Genomic DNA, 16,903 nt, shown 5'->3' with positions numbered 1-16,903 from the left:
CCCAGTGTGAAGGAATAATATGCGAAACAACCACAATGCTAATCAAGGACACCTACTAACAACAATGGATTTTTGTTATGAGGCATCTCAAGCCATTGTGTAGTAATAAATCTAGTAGAAGAAAACAATGTTTTCCATTTTCTGCAGACAATGGAGAATCTACATAGATAATCCACTGGCATCCATGCTAATATCTCTTCAGTTAAATCATCTAGAAATTCACAAAAATGTGAGAACGTCCAACTTTTATTTCCTTCAAATAAATTTGGATGATTGCATACCTTCTGTAGTTGCATAACAATGTGGATGAGGTTACAAACATTGCTCTTGCTAGGATGACCTTGAATGCTATCAAATAGTTCAACCATGGAGATCTTATTCTTGATGGTCAAAAAAAATTCTTGTTGACGGAAGCTTAAAGTACAACTCATAGTAACTTCCTTTTTTTTTGTCATTTTTGTAATCACATATTTCTTTTTTCCTCGCAACATGAAAGGTTTTAAAATCACATGTAGTCTATTTAGTTAGTGTTTTTGCAATGCACCCCCATGTTGTGTGATTCTCTATGTCTTTTGAGAACCATTCATCGAATTGCTCATGTCTATCAAATAATGTTGGCATGATAAAATGAACCAATGGCCAAAGTTCTGCCATGTTATTTTGAATAGGAGTTCCAGTAAGTAAGAGGCGCTTTCGACAATTGAAACTCATTTATTTTCATCATAAAATGTATGCACTTTTAATGGCTTAAGCTTCATCTAAAATCATATACTTCCATTTAAATCCCTTAAGTTGCTTCTCATTAGTTACTACTAGCTGGTAACTTGTAATGAGTATGTGCCAACTTCCTTCCCTTCGTTAAAGTTGCTTAGAGTTCATATTTTTCTGAAGTATCACACATTCTTCAATTCTACCCCAATAAGGGTTAACAATCAAATCAGGGAAAAAATTGCTAAACTCATCAACCCAATTATTCAACACAAAAGCATGTGCAACCACAAAAAATGGTCTCCATATATTACTTACCTTACCTAAATGAAAAAAAAATGCAATAGCCTGGATTACCTTGTTCTACATAAAATGACTATAGAGATTTGTCTGCCAGAGTAAAAAATTCAGCCTCTATTGTTGTCTATTTTCTTCTCTAAGTTTTTCTTCATGCTTCAAGGCTTTTGCTGCTTCTCTGTCTTCGTTTTTCCTTATCTCAACATGTTCCTTGTCCACAAGTTTCCAAAATAATAACGTATCTTTAGCTAATTTTTGGACACACGAAACTTTACCTTTTACAAATTTCAAGGATCTTAAACATCTATATTTCACCTCATCTATAGCGTCTACATGATCAAGTGTTGTATTTTCAATAGTTCCAAAGATTTTGACATGAAGTTCAGATTCTATTGTAGGTGTTGAATCCAATGCTCTAAAGTATTTTAGTGATTTTGTAAAGCTCTTTTAATTTGTTGGAATGATCCTTGAATTTCACTTAACAACTCGATTTTAGATTTGTGAGATTCACTTAATTCTATGATTTAAGGACCTAAAATTTAATGACAGATTGTGTAGTGGGTAACGTCCAAAGGAGTGAATGTCTATGATACCACTGCAACAAACAACTAGTGTGCTAGTTTGTACTTGCAATTTATATTAGACAAATGTAATGAAAATAATAATTTTATGAAGAGCCCACTTATATATCTAGGTAGGTGCCCTTTCATATATGGTCATGTTCTTAGAGACATGCTTTTTCATTATTATTTATTCATTTATATTCATTTTATTTTTATATAAATTATATTCATAACACAAACCATTTGAAATGATTATAAAAAAAATGAAATATGTTAAAAATATCATAGAGCAACACTAAATCAAGGGAGTTTAAAAAATCGATTGCTCCTATGGGTTGTGATACATTGGTGAAACTGTAATATCCTTTACAATAATAATAAAGAATATGGAGCATACCTCAAAATCAACACATCTGCATTTATACTCTTGTAGGATACTCTATGCATACTAAACACCACATCTATCTTGAAGACGCTAAGATCATCTCAAAAAAATACCATTACTTCAGAAGGAGATTTAAAGAGGACTGGACATAATAATAAATCTAAACAATCTCAATTGAGATGGAGGACATGTGATAAATAATAAGTAGTTCCCTATAATCTCTCATCTCATCAACCACTGATCTATCCACTAGTTTGGTTTTTCTCTTTCCTTTGGTTGTTTCTCTTCCCTTGTTGCTCCTTGTTGCTCCTTTCTTTTCTCCACCCCTCCTCCCCCCCTCCCATTGACATCTGTTCTTCCCTCCCCCCTACCTTTTGGATCACTACTTTATTTTTGTTTTCTTGTGTCTAGTTTTTCCCTTATTGTAATTACTTTAACTTTTTAGGTCACGTTCCTCATTTTTAAATTTTGTTGGTCTTTTATTAATGCTACTAATTAATTTCAATATCAATGACAATTTAATATTTAGATTGTTGGTCCCTATATAATAATTCATTCATTCATATGAATATTATTACATAATACTATATATATAATTATATCATTAATATTAATAAGATTAATACCAAACCTATTTCCCCTATTCTAATTACTTTAGATTTTTAGATTAGGTTCTTCATTTTTAGATTTTGTTGGTCTTTTATTAATTCTACTTAATTAACAATACTAATTAATTTCAATATCAATAACAACATATTTAATATTTAGATTATTGGTACCTATACAATAATTCATTCATTCATATGAATATTATTACATTGTACTATATATATATATATATATAATCATATTATTAATATTAATGGTTAAGAGCATATTCACATGTTTCCTCCTTAAACGTCATAAGAAAAGGTTGTTCTACATTTTTTCTCCTACTTAGTAAAGTGTTGAAGAAACATAAATAAAGTAAAATCACTGCAACTGCATTAAAAAATTATGGCATAAAAAATTGATGTAATTATATGCATGGCATTGCATTGTGAAAACTATGCAATAAAACCTTCAAGTTATGGTCCAATCAAATATTTGGAAAATAATTTTTTAAATAATATTGATTTTTTTTTTTCAAAATTAAACATAACAACTTATATTGGTCAATGCTCAATTAACCCAGAAATATAAAAAAAATAAAAAAATCTAGCTATTGGGCTAGAACTTTTAAATATTCTAATTTTCCTTGGAGGTTTGAAATTGAACAAGCAAGCTCAATCCAAACCCTCAAGCATGTTATTCATGACACAGTAATTTCATACCCTTTCCAACTAAAAATTCTCCAAAAAAAACTCCCAATAACAAGATACATTCGCATTCGATTATTCATTACTTTTATGTTGACTTAGTCTAACTTCTAATATAGAAATTTTTTAATATTAATACTATTAGAATTTTAATATCAATAATTCATTATTATTTTAATGAATACTAAGATACATTCTATTATGTTAGAATACCTATAATGTTAAGTTATTAATTTATTTTTAAAATAATTTTTTATTATTTTATTATTTCCTTTTCTTTAGTTTTTTAAGGTTTTTCCCATCCTTTCTTTATATTTATTCACTATCTTGTATCTTGCTTCTTTCCACCATTTTATTTTGATAATAGGTACAAAAGAATAAAAAAATTGGAACAAGTTTAGGATTCATTCTCTTCAAATTTCAAGCAATAATAACAATTACTTCAAATTCAAATAAGGGTAGAGGAATTCATGAATGGAGGAAAATTAAAAAGATGAAACTCTTCAATGGAGAAATTCATAATTGCATTTTGAATAAATTCCTAAATATCATACAATATATTTAAAAAAGATTATCATACTTGTCTAACAAGACAAGTAAAAAATTCACAAATAGAGGACCATTAAAAATAATGATGTTCTCCAACAAAGAAATTCATAATTGCATTTTATATAAATTAATAAATGTCCCACAAGAGAGTTAAAAATGATAATCATAAATGTTCAATAAACACTTCTCCAACCAAGAAATTCATAATTATATTTTGAACAAAGTAATAAATGTTCAACAATTAAAAGGGATCGAACTCTCCAATGAGCACGGTAACACGTAAAAAACCCAAACCTAATGGGAATTACACATTTTATATTTCCATATAAAATTATGAAACACATATATTATTTAATAAAACTAATAAATAAATCATTATATAAAAACACATATCAAACACAAACATGTCACAACAAAGAAAACTACATAAAAACTCTCAAAACCCAAAAAAAAATAATTATTTCACTTAGAAAAACAAGAAATGTGAGATCTATTATTTTTATTAGCAACTAAAATTACCCTTAAAATTGATTACTCTATCCTCTTAAGTTAATGTTTTATATAGGATACCAATGGCCCACAGGAGTGAGCATGCCAAATAAGTCTTAACCTTTAACTTGAGCTCAACCAAGAAATTCATAATTGTATTTTGAAAAATTAGTAAATGTCCAACAATTAAACATGATAGAGCTCTCTAATGAGTTAGTGGGAATTACACATTTTATATTTCCATATCTAACTATGAAATACATACTTTATTTAGTAAAACCAATAAACATATCATTATATAAAAACATTTATCAAACACCAACATGCCAATACTAAAAAAATATAGAAAGTAAATCTCAAAATCAAACAGAAAAATAACCATTTCACTTAAAAAACAAAAAATATTAGTTCTATTATTTTTGTCAACAACTAAAATTACTTCTAAATTTGATTACTCTATCTTCTTGAATTAGTGTTTTATATAGGATACCAATAACTTAGAGGAGTGAGCATGTCAAATGAGTCTCAACTTTTAAAGTTGAACTTTTAGTGTTTATACTTTAAACTTAAATGTGCACAAAACACCATTGCATAAAATAGGTGGAGACATAGATGAATTTTTCCTCATATATTAAAAAAGATAAACTTTTCATAACACATCCAAAGTACCAATAAATTTATACTTATCTGAGAGTCTCAACATTACCAGGAAATTTTGTACTTATCTTAAAATCTCACCTCAAAACTTTTATTATAAACTTAGTAGAGTAATATATATTAATTAATTAATTTGATTACTATTTTCTTTTTATATTATTAATCATATTAATAAATTTAAAATTTAAATAAACATTATACAATTTTAAAATAGTCAATAACTAACCATTAAATAAAGAAAATACGAATAATTGCCCATCAAAGTTAATCCCTATTTACAATGCGATTACATGCATGTATGCCGAATTGTATTTCAAACTTTTTCAAATATTTGATAAATGGATAGTTATTGACTAGTTTTAATGTTCCTTATTTATTTTAAAATTTGTATTTTTTATTTGATGATATAAACCTAATAAACAATATTCAATATATTTATTCTTCAATGGGTTATGCAGTGGGCGCTATTCGCTCTAAGTTCAAAGATTCAAAGATGTCACGTAGAACACATTTAAACCACGTTAAGAGCATGCAAATAAAGAAAACCACCCTGTTCACATGTTTATGAGCATTCGCCAAATTATCAAATCCGGGTCGGTGCTTTCTCACAGCATAGAGATTACGCAGATATCAGATATCAAAAAAAACCCAGCCTCATAAATATCCACCTTTGACGTACCGTCGGGAGCTATATATATATATATATATATATATACATTCATTGGCGCGTTTATATATATATTTTGCCAGAACATTTAAAGATGGCAATCCATCATAAAATTGTAAGAAAATCTGAATAAAGTATTTGCAATGGCATGGCAATGGGATACGAGGAGATCTGTCAAAAGATTGTTAAAGAGGTGAGAGAATAAACTATGTGCAGTTGATAAAAATTTAATTAATAATGTCATTAATAAAATCACGTGGTTTTGGAATGAATAATTAAAAAAAGAATTTAGTTTAGGTATTTATGATTATTATTATTATTTTAATTAGGTTAGGTTTAAGTTCCAGTTATTTTTTATTTTTTATTTTCAGTGTTGGATTGAAAAACAATTTGTCTACACTTAGATGCTGTTAGCTAAATTTTAATATACTTTCATATAGATTTTATTTCCATATATGATTTTTTCTACTCTCAATATATTCTCATAAAATTTGAAATAATAATTTAATAAAAAATAATTCCATATAAACCAATTAAAATAAGCTTTAAAATTTTTTATTAATTAAACTATACATTCTATAGAGAAAATACATAATGAGAAAAACAAAACAAATCAACAAATCTATATGTTCTTATACATAAATATAAATTAAATTAAACATTTTATTAAAAAAAAAAATTAATTATTTTTATGGTTAATAAATTTTATTAAAATAAAAAATTTAATAAAAATAATTTTTTAATTTAAATATTATTAAAAAATTATTTTAAATAAAATCCATTTTATTAAAACTTAAAATCTCACCAGCTTTATTAAAACTTAAAATCTCACCTGCTTTATTAATCATTAGGATTACAAAAATTTAAAAATTATAAAATAAAAAATATTAAAACGTAATTGGTGATTGAAATAATATGAAATATGTGAAAATTGAGTGATTCAAATGTCGTGATTGTGATGCATTGAGAGATTTAATGTTCAAATTCTCTGATGATTCTCATGCAATTTACGAAGAGGAAGACAAAACAAATTGTTGACTTCCTCTAGGATATATATATATATATATATATAGCATGATGACCTATTTGAAGTAGAAAAACCCTAGAATCACGGGCTATTATACCAAATACTTATATATTTGCACCTTAAAAATGATAAGAAACCAATAATTACATTCCATTTTTATGGGAAATGCTTCATTTATAATAAACACAATGACCAAGACAATATTTGATGATCTTAAGGCTAGGTTTCGTTAGTGTATATATAGAAGACAAACCCTGTAATTATAATAAAATGAGGCTATGAAAGATTCTAGCGTACAATGAACAAGACAATATTTGATGATCTTAAAGCTAGGTCTCATTAGTGTATATATAAGAGACAAAGCCTGTAATTATAATAAAATGAGACTATGAAAGATTCTAACCTACATAATAATATAACAATAAAAATAGCTTAATAAAAGATTTTTAGGTTAACATGAAATTATATAATGCTTAACCACCATTATGACTATTATGTATTATGTATGAGAGTTGCTAAGTTCCTTTAAAATATATATATATATATATATATATTCAATCTTGCACCATTTTTTCTACATTTTTAACTATTACTTAATTAAAATAATAACCATTAAAAAAATAAAAGAGGATGTACATACTACTGCTACTAGGGTAACGTCCTTTTTAGTTTTGATATCAAAGAAATGCCTGTTGCATAATTGCTTGTGCCAGTGGATAAGTTCGAAGGCATTTGAATCGACATTGGAAGACGTGGCACTCCATAATAAAATTGCCAAAACGGATTAATAAAATTGCAAACGCCCTGCTTCCGTTTATATATAGATTTTCCGCAGGCATAGAAAGACAATCATATGGATGGGGAAGAGCCCAGGGTTGCAAGCAGATACTAAAACGATGGGGTCGCAGCTTTTCATTTTGTTTGGTATTATGTCAACTGTGTTTGTGAGAGGAATATTGTCCATTCCAACAACTTTGCAAGGCCCATTTAAGCCTGTGACTGTGCCCCTCGATCCCACTCTGTGCAATGGAAGCGATGATTTGCCTAACTACGACCCTCGTCTTGTCAAGAGAGTTCCTTCTATCTTCCCAGAGCAAATAATGCTTGCACTTTCAACTACCCCCAACTCCATGTGGGTTTCTTGGGTAATAGATCTGTCTGTTTCTCAACCCTAGTTTCATTCATTCATATACCATTGGATAGGTTAAAAGATAATGATTGCTACCTATGTTGAGCAATTCAGTTTCACATGTTGAGTTTAAGGGTTTAAAAATGTTGTGCAGGTGATGCTCAGATCGGACCCAAGGTAACGCCATTGGATCCTTCCTCAGTGGGGAGTGAAGTGTATTACAACGCTAAAAGTGGCGTACGCTCCTTTAAAGCTGAAGGGACATCTGTGATCTATAGCCAAACATATACAGACAAAGCCTTTTAAATTACACCTCCGGAATTATCCACCATGTTCTCCTCAAAGGTGGGTTCAAATGTTGTTACATACATCAATATAGTTTCCATTTCTGATGCCATAGTTCTAAAAAGTAGTCCTGCCTGAAAATGAAATTGTTTTTTTTATGTTTCTCAACATGACATTGTTGCAATGGGTTGTAGTCATTGCACGCAATTCATTATTAATCGAAATGACCATTTATTATTGAACAGATCTCCTTCCAAACACCAGATATTATTATGTATGTGGAGACAAATCCTTATCTGCACTCAGCAAAGAGCATGAATTTGTGACTCTCCCTTCGCCAGGCCCAAATAATTATCTCCCTCGGATAGCAGTGGCTGGAGATTTGGGTCTTACTTATAGTTCCTCAACAACATTTAATCATCTTGTGCAGAAGGACCCCTCCATGGTTCTCATGGTTAGAGACATGTCTTACGCAACTAACTATATTACCACTGGTGATAAATCTATGGCTTGCTTTGTTGGAAGCTTTCAGGTAATTTCAAACAAAATGAACTGAACAGAGAATGATGCTCTATTTTAACCTAGGAAACCAAAAAAAAATTGTTTGCTGAAGACAGAGATTTACTCATGCACAGAGAACACTTGTATTCATTAAAAATAACTGTTGTTACAAAAAAAATTTCATCCTCTCTTAGAGGGATTACAACCAGAGACTGCTTCAAATGCAGTTCCAAAACTTTCATTGTCTCTTCTTTAAAATTTACTCTGTCTCTGCAACAAAACAAATACTCTGTTTCTTCTAAAAATAAAAAAAATTGCTGTTCATAAAAGTCTCTGTCTCTGCTTGCACATTTCACATTGTTGTGTGTAAAAAGATTTTCATTCACTGTGGCATATTACATTTCATATTCAACAACCAAAACTATCTCTGCACTGCTGTGCATTACAAAGAGAGAAATTACTTTTTCACTGTTGTGTATTTTGCATTTCATATATAAATATACTTATAAAAAAAAAAATCGCACTGCTGTGCGTATCCCCTTTTGTTTCAACAAACAAGAATACTCTCATTCACGTTGTTGCGTGCTCCATTACTGGTTCAACAACGAAACTCCTTTCACGCTGTTGCAAGCTTCAGATTGCAAGTTCATTGCATATACAATAATACAATAAAAAAAAACATAACAATACTTTTACCTATGCCCATACTTCCGTAAAAATTAAAAAACATTAAAATTTAAAATTCTACCAACATTTACTATCCACAGTAAATTCTATTAATTACTTCACGTGGAGAACTGGCGGTCAAACATAAAACTTCACGCAAGCTCCATGTGCTGGACTGTACGCAGCTTTGGCTTCAATCAACGGACATCCACCATCCTTTCAATCGGACGACTGACGCTCAGACAAACCAAACGAGATTTACGTTCCGGGAAAAAAGTGGTTTTCAAAAAAGCTTGTGGACATGCGTCAAATGGTGATTGTATCGTTGCCCCTCCGGAGAATACCACCTGCTCGTGAAAAGCGGTGCGATAAGGCTCAGCTGTTTTCTGAATTAAATGCGTTGCACAGCAGTTGAAATTATATTTTCAACACTCCTCTTTAATTTCAACTGCTGGGTTATCAGTCATGCCCAAACATTTTCTCAAAAATTCAAAACTTTTCTGCCCCAAAGGTTTGGTTAGAATATCTGCAACCTGCTCCTCAGTTCTGCAATGTTCTAAGACAATTTCTCCACTGTTTACCAATTCTCTGATGTAATGAAACTTTGTATGAATATGTTTCGTTCTCTTATGAAACACCGAATTCTTGGATAATGCAATAGCTGAGCTATTGTAACAAAAAATCACAGTTCCTTTTACTTGCTCTTAGCATAAGCTCCTCAACATCCTTCTCATCCAAACTGCTTGACATGCTGCTGTTGTAGCTACCACATATTCTGCCTTTGCTGTAGACAATGCTACAATAGGCTGTTTTTTAGAAGCCCATGAAATGGCTCCTGAACCCATGTGAAAAACATAACCGGATGTGCTTTTTCGATCATCTACATTTCCAGCCCAATCACTATCAGTGTATCCAATTAAAACTGAACATTCTGAAGTAGTATATAAAATGCCAAATATTTTAGTACCTTTAACATACCTCAGAATCCTTTTTGCTGCTTGCCAATGTGCTTCTTTTGGCCTCTCCATGAATCTGGAAATTAAACTAACAGCAAACATTATATCCGGCCTAGTTGCAGTCAAATACATGAGGCTGCCAAATATGCTCTTGTATAAACTAGGATCAAAATCATTGCTGCTTTCCTCTTTCCAATGTAAACCTCTTCCTTTAACACTCCATTTAGGAATGCTGACTTCACATTCATTTGGTAAACTTTCCACTTGTTTTGTGCTGCTATGGATGGCACTGCTCTCACTGCTTCCATTCTTGCAACTGGTGCGAAAGTTTCCTCATAGTCTCTCACATACTACTGCTTATATCCTTTAACAACAAGCCTTGCCTTGTGTCTTTCTATTTTGCCTTCAACATTAATTTTGGTCTTGTAGACCCATTTAACTCCAATGACTTCTTTTCCTTTTGGTAGTTCAACTAAATCCCATATCTTGTTTCTTTCTATGGCATTGATTTCCTCATCCATAGCTTCTATCCATTTCCTATCCTTAATTGCATCTTCGAAATGAACAGGGTCATCAACATGACAATATAATGCAAACAAAGAATTCATACCTTCATTTGCTGCCTCTTGCTCATAAATATCACTTAAATTTCTGAACTTCTTACCTCTTTCATTTTGTGTGCAAGTGCTTGAAGAAGCACTTGAATTTCCTCCTTGTGGTGTGCTTGTAGAAGCACTTTCATTTCTCCTCAAGGGTGTCCCTTGTTGTCCTTGTGTTGGTGCTGCTGTTTGGGGATGTATTTCAACCATCTCCTCATCATTTTCATCATGTGACAAAGAGCTTTTAACATTCACTGTTTTCTCTATGCTTCCATCCCAAGCTTCCTCCTCAATGAACTGAACATCTCTACTCACAATAAGCTTCTTGGTGGATGGGTTATACAACCTGTAAGCTTTGGATTCCTCACTGTATCCAATGAAAATACATTTCTCCCCTTTGCTATCCAACTTCTTCCTTAGCTGATCTGGAATGTGTGCATAAGCCACACATCCAAAAAATTTCATGTGGGTGACTCCTTGCTTTCTCCCACTCCATGCTTCTTCCAGCACTCTGTTCGTGACTGCTTTTATAGGGCATATATTCAAAATGTACGCTGCACAGTGTACAACTTCAACCCAATAATCATTTGGCAAATGCTTTGCCTTTAACATGCTCCTTGCCATATCCATGATTGTCCTATTCTTTCTTTCGGCAACTCCATTTTGCTGCGGGGTGTACCTAGCGGTAAATTGCTTATGAATTCCATTTTCTCTACAAAAACATAGAAATTCCTTGAAGATATACTCACCTCCTCTATCAGTTCTTAGAACTTTGATATGCAGCTTGCTTTGGTTTTCCACAAGTGCTTTGAAATTTCGAAATTTTTCAAACACTTCACTTTTGTTCTTCAGGAAATAAACCCAAGTTTTTCTTGTAAAATCATCAATGAATGTTAGTATATAGTGGCTCCCTGCAAGTGATGGAGTTTGCATCGGTCCACATAAATCTGAGTGGACAATATCTAAGGGTGCTTTTGCCCTTATGCTTTTCCCAGATGGAAAACTTTCTCTGTGTTGTTTCCCCAAGATGCAACCTTCACAAAGGCTGTCTGGTTTCTTTATCAATGGTAATCCTCTTACCATTCTTTTTCTACTCAACAAATTAAGACTTCCAAAGTTGAGATGTCCAAATCTCAAGTGCCAAAACCAATTTTCATCCTTTGGTTTGCTTTGGAAAGCCTATTGAGTCACTGCTGCAATTACTTCTTTATTTTTTAAATATGCCTTCATTCTGAGAGGGAACATCCTGTTCCTTGTCATCTTCACTTCAACAACACATCGTTTGCTAGGTTTTCTATCCATGATGGTGCATACATCATTCTCAAATAAAACATTGTAACCTTTTTGAACAAGCTGTCCAATACTTAAGAGATTACCTTTCATTCGAGGAACATAATAAACATCTGTTATGGTTTTATTTTCTCCTTTCTTTGTTAAAACTTTTACTTCTCCTTTTCCCATACAGAAACTTTATTATCAGTCCCAAGTGTGACTTGTGACTTCACATTCTGATCTAACATAGAAAACATGGCTATGTTTCCTGTCATATGGTTGCTGCAACCGGAGTCTAGAAACCATACATCTTCACTCTTTTCTTCAGCAATATTACAGGCTAAAAACAAATTGTTTTGGCTGATATTTTCTCTAGTGAAGTTTGCACTAGTTCTATTACTCATATCATGCTGCTTCTTCCTACATTCATTTGCATAATGCCCATATTTTTTACAATAATAACATTGGACATTGGATTTTTCATACCTTTGTCCTTGAGCATGATGTTGTCCACTTTGTTGGCTACTGCCTTGGCCTTGGTTCTGATTTGGATTGCTGCCTCTTCCTTGAGCATTTGTTGCACTATTTCTTCCACCTCTGTTTTGGCTTCTGCCTCTTCCTCTCTTGTTTCCTCTGCCTTGACCTCTTCCTCTTCCAAAGGACATCTGGGTCTTGAAGGCTTGCTCTAGAAATGAGTTTTCATTTCTACTCAGCCTCTACTCATGTGTTATCAGTGATGCATGTAGTTCATCAACTGAAAAGTCTGTGAGATCCTTTGTCTCTTCTATGGTGGTGACAATCACATTGAACTTTGAGGGTAGGACCCTCAACAATTTATCCACAATCCTCCTTTCTTCAAGAATCTCTCCATGAGACCTTATCTGTGTGACTCGACCAATCACATGTGTGAAGAATGAGTCAATATTGTCTGACTCCTTCATGCAAAGATTCTCAAAATCTCTCCTCAGCAACTATAGTTTTGTTGTCTTCACTTTCTCCATGCCTTGATAGGCTGTCTTGAGAGTTTGCCATGCTTCTTTGGATGTCTTGGCTGCTGCTATCCTTGGAAACACACTCTCATGCACTGCTTGATACAAAAATACGAGGGCTTTTGAGTCCTTCTTCTTATAGATCTTCAACAGATCTTTCTCTGCCTGAGTTAATCTATTAAACTCATCTTCATCTGCTGGTTCTTCAAATCCATCCTCAACAAATTACCATAGGTCTTGGGAAGCAAACAAAGCTTTCATAGTTATTGCCCAATAGTCATAGTTTTTCCCATTAAACTGTGGGAGCTGAGTATTAAAGATACCTATGCTAGTGCTGGTGCTGGAGCCAGCCATTCTTGCACTTTTCAAAATAATTGACTTCACTGAGTCTTCACTCTGCTGGAGAAGCTGCTGCAGCAAGTAACCTTCCTTCAGTTTCTTTGACACCTTCAAATAGCCTGGACAAGCTCTGATACCACTCTTGGACGCTTTCAGGTAATTTTAAACAAAATGAACTTAACAGAGAATGATGCTCTGTTTTAACCCAAGAAACCCAAAAAAAAATTGTTTGGTGAAGATAGAGATTTACTCATGCACAAAGAACACTTGTATTCATTAAAAATAACTGCTGTTACAAAAAAAAATATTCCTCTCTCAGAGGGATTACAACCAGAGACTGCTTCAAATGCAGTTCCAAAACTTTCACTGTCTCTTCTTTAAAATTTACTCTGTCTCTGCAACAAAACAAATACTCTGTTTCTTCTGAAAATAAAAACACTGCTGTTCATAAAAGGCTCTGTCTCTGCTTACACATTTCACACTGTTGTGTGTAAAAAGATTTTCATTCACTGTGGCATATTACATTTCATATTCAACAACCAAAACTATCTCTGCACCGCTGTGCATTACAAAGAGAGAAATTACTTTTTCACTGCTGTGTATTTTGCATTTCATATATAAATATACTTGCAAAAAAAACATTCGCACTGCTGTGAGTATCCCCTTTTGTTTCAACAAACAAGAATACTCTCACTCACGCTGTTGTGTGTATCCCCTTGTTTCAACAAACAGGAATACTCTCACTCACGCTGCTGCGTGCTGCATTACTGGTTCAACAACGAAACTCCTACATTACTGGTTCAACAACGAAAAGCTTCATTGCATATACAATAATACAATTAAGAAAACATAACAATACTTTTACCTACGCCCATACTTCCATAAAAATAAAAAAACATTAAAATTTAAAATTCTACCAACATTTACTATCCGTAGTAAATTCTATTAATTACTTTACGTGGAGAACTGGTGGTCAAACATAAAACTTCACGCAAGCATGTGCTGCACTGTACGCAGCTTTGGCTTCAATCAACGGACATCCACCATCCTTTCAATCGCACCACTGACGCTGAGACAAACCAAACGAGATTTGTGTTACTAGAAAAAAGTGGTTTTTAAAAAAGATTGTGGAGACGTGTCAAATGGTGATTGTATCGCTACCCCTCGGAGAATACCACCTGCTCGTGAAAAGCAGTGCGATAAGGCTCAGCTGTTTTCTGAATGAAATGGGCTGCACAACAGTTTGAAATTATATTTTCAACATGCTTTAAGTGCGCATTTCCTAATGGTCCATTTTATCAAACGTATCAGCCTTGTTGGGATGCATGGGGAAGGTATGTCACCTTTAATTTAATTTTTGTTTCATCAAAAACTATGGTCTGTTATTCATAGTAGATTTTAATTTGTTTCAAGGTTCATGGAGCCACTAGTATCACGCGTGCCTATGATGGTAATGGCGGGAAATCATGGCATAGAAAGTCAAGGTGGAGGCGTGCAATTTGCATCTTGCAATGCGAGGTTTGCAGTCCAATCTAAGGAATTCGGATCTTACAATAATCTCTATTACTCGTTCAACGCCGGAGGAGTGCACTTTGTGATTTTAGCATCATATACCGATTATAACAGAACCAGTGAGTTATCTCTCTCTCCCTATATGATAAACTAAATTTATGATGTATATTGTCATTCGCTGATTCTCAACACTAGCTTTCTACATTAACAGGCGAACAGTATAAGTGGCTGAAGAGAGATCTGAAGCAAGTGGATCGAAGGGTTACTCCATGGATAATAGTATATGGCACAGCCCTTGGTATAATAGTTACAACAGCCATTATCAGGAGTTCGAATGCATGAGACAACAGATGGAAGACCTTCTTTACGACTATGGTGTGGACCTTGCTTTCCTAGGACATGTAAGAGGGGATTTTATTCTTATTACGTAACAGCATAATCTCATATAACAGTTAGTAGTTTCTCCTTTATATTTTCTTGAAGGTGGTGAACTGTGTATGTTAATCTAGGTCCATGCATACGAGAGAATGAACCGGGTTTACAAGTATGGGTTAGATGCATGTGAGCCTGTCTATATAACTATTGGGGATGGAGGAATCATAGAGAGGCTTGCCACGCATCATGCCGATGAGCCTGGATACTGCCCTAATATCACAAAAATACATCCAGCATATGGAGGCGTGTGTCCTTTCAAATACACCTCAGGTCCAGCTAAGGGCAAGTTGTGCTGGGCCAGGTAGCCAGAATGGAGTGCTTACAGAGAATCCAGCTTTGGTCATGGCATACTTGAGGTGAGACCTGACATCCCATATTAAAATATCAATTCCAACCGTATACATAGTTGGATAGCCACCAACTTATATTCTACGGTTTTCTTTATTAAGTGGATAGCCACCAACTTATATTCTACGGTTTTCTTTTTTCTTAATAATTGGAGAACCTTATCATGTACTGCAAATGTCTCTGGATTTTTGCTTCGTAGGTACAAAATTCACCACACGCCTTATGGACATGGCACCGGAATCAAGATGCGTATGGGAGCCTAGGCGACCAAATCTACATTGTCAGAGACCTATCTACATTGTCAGAAACCTTGAAAAGTGTTCGCACATCCACAAGGCTCATGATTGAAGAAAATGAAGATGATATGTGAATGTCAAACTTATGTGAAGTTATTGTTTAATTTGGAAACACCCAAGTTTAGAAGGACATGTAATAAAGCATGCATCAAAGCTATATGCAAAATAGGATTAAAATTTGGAAACACCAAGTTTAGAATGACATGTAATAAAGCATGCATCAAGGCTATGCAAAATAGGAATACGTGATCTGCTTTTCGTATCGGAGAAATCTGGAGGGGTTGCTTAGGGAGGTTATTTGGAGTGCAATAACCAATTTGGGATTGTTTACCTTATGTTATTATGATGAATTGAAATCTTATTATAAGTTGAATTTAATTTATAGATAGAATGATTTTTTTATTTATTTTTTAATTATATATATATTTATATTTATATTTATATATATATTTATATTTGTAATATATTTTTGAGTGCAAGTAGACTAACCAGCCTCATAAGCACAATCCATGACATGTCACATTGGAGTTAATAGAAAGAGGGGACTCCGAAACAAGGTCCTATACATTTTTATATTGAATTTCTATATAAATTGATTTTCAACACTATTTTTATTTAAGTATATCGATATTTTTTATATTACACTATTAGGTATAGTAAATAATATTCAATTTAATTTTCATTTTTTTAAATGTTTTTTTGATATGTGAAAATAAAAAATTATATTTTTATATTTGTTTTGATAAGTTATATTGTTATTGTTTTTAATAAAAAAATAGATTTTTAATTCATTTTTAAATAGATTTTATAAATTGTTGAAGTGAAGCTTTTATGATCCATATCAATTTTTATAAAAAGATTTTTTACCGTAAATCACACAATAATACATTTGTCAATGTGTTTCGAACCAACGACTGCGGTTCATCGTCAAGACAA

The 16,903-nt window shown here is 32.6% G+C and overlaps 1 pseudogene; it reads left to right on the top strand.

Annotated features, from left to right (window-relative positions):
- Positions 1 to 7,536: 7,536 nt before the first annotated feature.
- Positions 7,537 to 16,041, top strand: LOC149197183 (purple acid phosphatase 23-like; annotated as a pseudogene).
- The last annotated feature ends 862 nt before the right edge of the window (positions 16,042 to 16,903 follow it).

Source organism: Pinus tabuliformis, chromosome 2_2 (assembly GCF_031772625.1).
Source record: "Pinus tabuliformis cultivar Carrire ecotype Pingquan chromosome 2_2, CPIR1, whole genome shotgun sequence".
In the NCBI taxonomy this organism is placed as follows: Eukaryota; Viridiplantae; Streptophyta; class Pinopsida; order Pinales; family Pinaceae; genus Pinus; species Pinus tabuliformis.
This window is presented reverse-complemented; position numbering and strand designations above follow the sequence as displayed.